The sequence below is a fragment of the Oculina patagonica genome, chromosome 4 (genome assembly GCF_052425735.1).
Source record: "Oculina patagonica isolate OP01 chromosome 4, crgOcupat, whole genome shotgun sequence".
In the NCBI taxonomy this organism is placed as follows: Eukaryota; Metazoa; Cnidaria; class Anthozoa; order Scleractinia; family Oculinidae; genus Oculina; species Oculina patagonica.
In genome coordinates this window covers 40,409,738-40,417,142 of record NC_135761.1, presented here as the reverse complement: position 1 = coordinate 40,417,142, position 7,405 = coordinate 40,409,738, and the positions used below count along the sequence as shown (strand labels likewise).

The following is a 7,405-nucleotide window of genomic DNA, read 5'->3' as shown; positions in this document are numbered from 1 at the left end:
TGAATAGTTGATATTCATATACATCTACCATTTGCCACATTTTAAGAATAATATAAACTACTGAATTTGATGCCCTGTTGGGGGGGGGGGGGCTTTTTATGTCTTTTTGCCAAAACTTATCAGTTTACAATTTTAAAAGGTTCGTATGTTGCCATTGAAATTTTGAATCTGGCCATAGCCACTGATAATATAGGAAATTGTTGAGTCATTGATATTCCCTATTCTTAGATTTCTCAATTAGTTTTTTTGGCAAGGAGTGAGATTTTGACACTGATTTGAAACAGTGTAGCAGTTTTTGTGATGCCAAAGTAAAAAGCCTGATATTTGTTTGTTATTATTGTGCAATATGCTTATGTAAGTTTTCGCTTTTGGTTTCGCTGTTCAGATTGGAAGTGAGGTTAAATAATGTGAGATGGAAAACAAATGAGTTAACAGGTACAATATCATATGCATTAAGTATGTGACCCCCTGACATCACAGCTTTGTTAAAAGATGACGATGACACAGCAGCTTGTCAGATTGTACACTTCAGGAAATGTCTGCTGCATTTGCTTCCTAACCCAGCATTTCAGGAAATTTGACTTTTTTTAGGAAGCACCCCAGATAAGCTGGTATCAGCTTTGTGATCCAGATGCCTTTGAGTGGTTGAGTGTGACAATGGTTGGGGTATGTGTTTTAAAGGCATGGCATAACATACTTTTCTTGAATCACTTGTATACCAGAAATAATCTGCAATCATTACTTAAACAATGAAACGTGTAACAGCACTTTGATTTTAGGATGAATGTATAAAGAAGACTATACAGTCATGTACCAATCTGTTTAAATTTTTTAATTTACACCTAATTGTGAGGTAATTGAGATAGTTATTGATCATGCCCAAGATGTAGAACAAGCTGTTCCAAGTGGCGTCATAAATGTTTAATTAATACATTATTTATATAACGTTGGAAGCCACTCTAAATTAATGTTTAAAACACAGCAAGTTATCCAAAAACCATATATACAAAAGGTCTACCTGCCAGAAAAAAATGAAACTTTTTTTTCTTAATAATGTTCGTGATGATGCCTGGAGGAGATAAAGAAAAGGTTTAATTCCTCAGCCACACTACCCTGAGGGAAGGAAAAATGTAGGGTGGGGGGGGGGGGGTTAATGGGTAGAAGTAATTAAGTTCATGATCTATTTTGTTAAATTTTAAGGAGGTTTGTTTAGAAATAGTTTTCAAAAATAAACCAATCAAAATATTACTCGAGAGTGAAGGATGGTGACTTTGATGGTGGCAAGCCTCAAGAATATTGTGCAGCAAACCTAGCAACCAGTCCCTCATCCTCACTTTGCGAAAACAATGCCCTCATTGGAACATAAACAGAGCGCCAAAGGTATTTTGATGACCTTGAAAAGGCCGTAATGGCTTCCCTTGAAGACAAAAAGAAAGAAAAACGCAGGGAAGAAAGAACGGAGAACCTTGATTTATGCGTGAGAATGGTCAAGGAAGAAGCAGAATGAATTGAAAGCCTTCAACAGCGTCGAGAGTTGCACGTTCCATTGGAACCAACCAACCATTGTACCCTGGGTGTCATAATCTGAGTGTTTTACACACGCGCAAGAGAAGGATGGACCGTTTCCCATTGACGCCATTGTAAGTCCACTTTTTGTGCACTAGTGTAGCTTGTTAAAAGCCATCCCATTCCACTTAAAAATATCGAGGCTTTTTTTGAGAGGCTGTTAACATACTGAGGTTCCTTTGAGGGCACATTCACACTCATTTCCCCCCCCCCCCAAAAAAAAAAAAAAAAAAAAAATTAGACACTCACACTAAGGTTGTAATGACAGTTATTAAATAAACTTTCCTTTATTTGTCTTGACTTTCTATCTTTATTCACTTCATTTTTTTTCAGCAAAGAATTGATAAATGAGCCTGTAAGCATTAATTGTGGCCATAGTGCCTGCAAGTCCCGCTTAGAAGAATTATTACGGAAATCTTTGCACATGCCAAAGTGCCCCAACTGCAAAAATCTGATTAAGACTGGTCTAATAAAGGTCAACCTCGCTGTTAAAGCGGCAATCTCAACGATCAATGTTTGCTGTACTAATGCCATGAGAAGCACATAATAAGCATTTCATGGTCGACTGTGTAAAGAAGACTAGATATGACAGGTGGAAATGGAAAATCGGATTTTTTTTAAAGCAAGCGCCTATCAGGTGGAATAACACCATGTATATAAATATACTGCTAAACTAATTACTGTGTGTGCAGATCACATTTACACCTGCACCTCGATGAGTGTCCAAAGCGTGTTGTGAAATGTGTGGTAAAGGGATGCAGCAACTTTTATCCTCTTGGGGCTGAGAAGAACCACTTCAAAAATTAGTAAATAAAGCCAAATGTGGTGGCCAATTTCTAAAAGCATTTCATTTTAAGGAGCCAGTTGGGGTAGGGGAAACATCACATTTTAAGGGAGTTTATGTGGCATTTGCTCACACTTTAAGTTAAGTCAAGTTAAAGTTGATGGCTTTGAGTGTTTAACTAAACAGTTTGATAAGCTTAAAAAATATATAACATCCATTATTTATTTCAATTTAATCAATTCTTATGTCGAGATTTCAAAAAATTACTTTTGCTTCAAATTGTTCATGTTGATTAACAATGCTGTTGCAGGCTGAACTGACTAATACTGTAAGCTTGTGTTTTTAAAGTAAGGTGCTGGGTTTTTTTTTATTTTCTTGTATTATTACCTAATAAAAATTCAGTCAACAATGGGCGATGCGATTGGTCATTTAGACCAATGCAGATTTGTTGATTGTCGTATTTCTCTGTTCCACAGGAAAGAGATTGTTGGTGTCGTGGGAATCCAGTAGGAGCTTTTTGAATTGAGAGGCCTCATTCAGTCCAGGACAAGAGAGTGCTGTGACCTTGTCAAGACATATCCGTTTGTCTACATGCCACCTAGTAGAGGCCTCAAAATAAGAACGTTGGAAATAGTACCAGACCAACAGGACTTTGACCCCAAACGCTTGAAGAACAGATATGCCATAGTGATGAAAGAGGATGGCATTGCCTCACACTTTCACAACTACAAGACCAGGCGTTTCAGCGGCAGAGACAAGCTGGCCCTACAGGTTGGTCAAATATTGTATAATAGGGATAAAGTATTCAAATGACATCATCTTATGATCATCAACATGATGCCAATTCATACTTCACATTATAGTTATGATTCCAGAAACAATGTCATGTCCTTAAATAACATCAGGGGTGTCATTCGTGAAGGATTCTACAAAGGCCTTTCTGCTGTAGTACAAACAAATTTGGTCACCAGTCACATTGTTAGATTGCTTCCAGTGAGATCGCTCCCAACCAAAGTCAACTTTGAGAGTGTGGTCTGGGTAGCCCTTAGAGACGTCTACTCGGATGTCAAACTTCAAGGCTGTGTTTTCCACTGGACTCAAGCCCTGTGAAGAAAGTTAAGATTTCACACATAACCCTTCACATCCCATTATACATATTTCAATATTTCAAAATATTAACTTGCTTGAAACAAGCTGAGGTAACATTTTGCAATATCGACATATGGCTGCTGGGAACTGAAACCAAACATTTCATTAACTTTGTTTTTCAAATTCCTTATATCGTGTTACTTTTATTTACTAGATGCAGGCATTAGGCGTCCAGAACAGCTACTACAACGACCGAGGCACACCTGTATAGGTACGAAAGATGATGGAACTGCCGTTTATCTCCAATGGTGACATCAGGCCCCAGTTCGATCGTCTTCAACGTGGAGCAAAGGACCCTGGCCCTTGTGCAGTTTGCCAATTGTCTCCACTACCTGAATCAACAAAGCCATCTGGAAACCGACTGATTGGACAGTCTTCAAGCAACCGGTGTGCACGAACAACAACTTAGAGGGATGGCATCATGGCCTCAACTGTTGAGCAGGTGGGCGCAGAAAACTGTCACTGTACGTTCTTATAAAGCTCCTTCTCAAAGAAGCCTTTGATAAAAAACTCTGCAGAATCCAGTGCAAGGAATACCACGACTTGACAGCCAAAATCTTCGACCTGTGAGACAAGTGGTTTACAGTAATGATTCTTTGTGATTGAAGGCTTTTTTTAAGTGCAAACGTACGTATTGATATGCTGAATTGTGCTCAGTATGTTTGTTTCTTGTATTTAAAGTTAAGGTTTAATTCTTTTTAAAGTTTAAAAAGTTTATTTTATCTCCGTTTTATTCTGGTTTTCTTCATTCTATTTCTGGTAGCCATTGAGAGTGTAACAAATATAGAAGTTTAATATTTTCTTCATTCTGGAATAATGCATATAGGTTTTGGTAATTTAGTTCTGATAAAAAATGTTCTGTATTTTATAAAATGTTATTTATGTGTGGTGTATTGAAAAGAATACTGGTCCTATTGTTAATTTCGGTGAAAACATGACAGTGAATAACAGGGAATGTTATGATTGTACTTCGTTTTCATTACTTAGAAATAGATTATGTGCAAATGGTCTTGTTCCTTATGTTCCTTATGATTGTGGTGAAAATGTAGACTGTTTTTTTTTTCAAAGTGTTAGTCATCAGATATTTGGCTCGGTAGCAAATCATTTGCTGCCCTTAGCGCCAATGGGAATTTTAATAGTGCGTTTTGCAGTTGTTGAACATCTTAGAAATCACTGCGAAGATTTTGTTGAGTTTTTGGAAGGACAGTCTTGGTTTGACTATTTGAGTAGAATGTGTAGAGAGGGCACATGGTGCAATGCTCTTATAGTACAAGCTGTTGCAAATGCTTGAGAATGAAATTTGAGAATTAATATTGTAGAATCCGGAGATGGTTTTTCTGAACTTACTGTTGTAGAATCTCAACATTCAGGTTTTGAGACACATAGGTCTGTTGTTCTTGGTCATGTTGACAAATATCATTATATGTCTACTATTGCTTTACGTTTTAGTGGCAGTAATCGAAGTTACAATTAATGTAAAAGTGAGTCAGTTTCTTGCATGAGGAAAATGCTTAATATATGTTGGTTAGCAACGGGTACTAAGTATCTTAACTGATGGACAGCCCAACAGGCACTTTGATTTAACCTGTGTTTACATGTGAAACAAATAAGAGACAATGTATGAACAACTTGAAGCTTAAGTGTTATCCTAGCACCAGGGTAACCCTAGCTGCCCTGTTAACACTTCAAAAAAAAGAAGAAATGTGCGAGTGTTAGGGTAACACTCTTGTCATGGCAACCCTAGCACCAAAATTAATCTAGTCCTTGTAAACATGGTCTTTAAGTCATATTGAAGAGGCGTCTTTTAATACCTTAAAAGTCATTTCACGATATAACTTTTTCTTTTAGATGCCCATGGACATTTGATGAAGGGACACAAACGGCTTCGTAAGTGTAGCCTGTTTTCTTCTGTTTTGGAAAAACTATCCAAACTTATTTGTTTGATTTTTTGTCATTGCAGAAAAATGCTTCATTTGCAGAGGTCGGGGTCATAGTTACATTGACTGAAACCCCCGAAAAAAACATGACAAAAACAAGGACAAAAATATGACAGTGGTAAACCACTTTCACGCTATACCTTGCGGTAATTTGGCTACGGGAAAATTTTAAAACTTTCAAAGGTTCTGTTGATGAACCAATCCTTCTACAGGCAAGCTTTTTATGCAAGTTCTAATCAATTCAATTAAAAATTTGAAAATCCAGAAATGCAAACCCATGAGATTTTTATCTGTCACTGGCTAGCACAATGGTACCTGTGGTCTTTAAGATGTATAGCATTTTTCATGCCACACTTGAAGGCTGCCAGAAGGCTCTCAAGTATGTTTAAAAAAAAAACATGCCTCGACCTCATCCAGGTCAGTTAAGGTTTTGCGTCACTACTTTGCTTGCTCACTTCAATGCCGAACAGACATACGGCTGCATGACATCGGCTCCTTGCAATCTCTGTCGGTAGAAAGTCTGTACCCTTTGTCACCGTATCAGAAGGCTTTTTGCCAGGCTTCCTGGAGTCAAGAGAGAGTCAAGCCGGTTCAGGGAACACAGTAAAACCGGTTTTTGAAGCGTACCTATTTAATGCCAGTGTACGCAAAATTGTCCTTTTTCTCTAAAGACGTGAGACGATCCACACAAAAACACACAAAAGACTTAATCTCTCATCGGCTTCACTTCAACCCTAAAGGTAATTCACTCTTTCGATTTGTTGTTTGCTCGAAATAGGACTTTAAGATCTAAGTAGCTAGTATGTCCGGCAGTCACCAATCACAATGGTATCAAAAGAATAAAGACTTGATTAAAATACAGAAGAAAGAAAAGTATAGAGCAGGTAAAAAGAAGCCCCTTGATTGCTACCATTTCAAGTGGGAACGAGTTGCCCTAGAGGTAACGATAGGGGTGACCTGGCTGAAAAGGGGCTTATCGAAAAAGTCACCATCTGCTCCAATTGGACGTATACGTTAGTGAGAAAAAAAACATCAGCTCCGTTTTCAAACTTCAATTGGCATTTACGTATTTGGGGTAGGTTTAGTTTTCTTTTAACATTACTAGCTATTTGTTCTTGATTTACTCTAACAGGGCTGTCACTAAGGGCCAGGGAATTCCCCCGGCTGCTACAAGTTTTATCCCCGGCTACTTTGAAACAAAACCAAAAGAAAAATTGAACCAGTTTGACGTTCCCAAAACGTTCTTGACGCCATGTTTTCTGCTCGTGGTCACGAGTTTGTTTCATTCATTCCCAGTCTTTTTCAACTTCTCTTTTCTGTCACGCCATGAGTCACCAGTCACGCCGGCCGTTTAACTTGGTGTCTTGGTGTGTGTTGAACTATTCCAATGTTGAATCTAAGCCTAAGTTATTTTGTTCAACATAAACTGTTTCTGTTGAAACACATTGTAAAACAGTTTTATTTCCGTGACCTGTTTCGCAAGATATTCTAATTCAAGGACTTACATTTCTCGTAGGACTGAAGTGGAGAAAAAAGAGTTAAAAGATAAATACACCAAGTCAAATCAAAAATGTTTTGTTAGTCACCTTGAGATGTTTTGTCATGATAAAAGCATACGAGAATCAAGAATGACTCTTGAAAACTAGCCAGACCAGGTCTTGTCAATGCCATATAGAGAGAGAACACTTGTAATTTAAGTTGGAGTGGTATAAAAAAATTGTATTGAAATCAATGTGTTTTGAGAAACGTTTCGTTGCCTAAAACGGCTAAAACCTAAACCTCTGTACCTACCTCCCCCCCTCACCAAATCAGGGTTACAAAAAATAATTTTGTCCCCGCCTACTTTTTTACTTTCCCCTCCTACTTGAAAAGTTAGTGACAGCCCTGCTCTAAGATTTTGCAAATAAGCCCTGGGCTAATACCCCTCGTAAGGAGTTGGGGGGTATACTATTCAAAGGGCAAGGGAACT

General features: G+C 37.9%; 1 pseudogene; it reads left to right on the top strand.

Moving 5' to 3' along the window:
• Positions 1 to 2,941: 2,941 nt before the first annotated feature.
• LOC144647888 (uncharacterized) lies at positions 2,942 to 4,069 on the top strand (annotated as a pseudogene).
• The last annotated feature ends 3,336 nt before the right edge of the window (positions 4,070 to 7,405 follow it).